Genomic DNA, 201 nt, shown 5'->3' on the forward strand with positions numbered 1-201 from the left:
CTAGCCAGTGTTGCTGGTAAATAAAAATAGTTTTTTCACTTGGGACTCTTTTTACCGACATTTGGCTGGTTGCTTATTTCATGCACTACTCGAGAGTCCATACATACTCAAGCTGTCCCAGGGCCGTCTTGCACAAATGTGGAGGTTGATGAAAACAAGCTTTTGTTTTGATATGACGTATGTAAAGCCTGGACACCCACA

Source organism: Salmo salar, chromosome ssa03, assembly GCF_905237065.1.
Source record: "Salmo salar chromosome ssa03, Ssal_v3.1, whole genome shotgun sequence".
Lineage (NCBI taxonomy): Eukaryota > Metazoa > Chordata > Actinopteri > Salmoniformes > Salmonidae > Salmo > Salmo salar.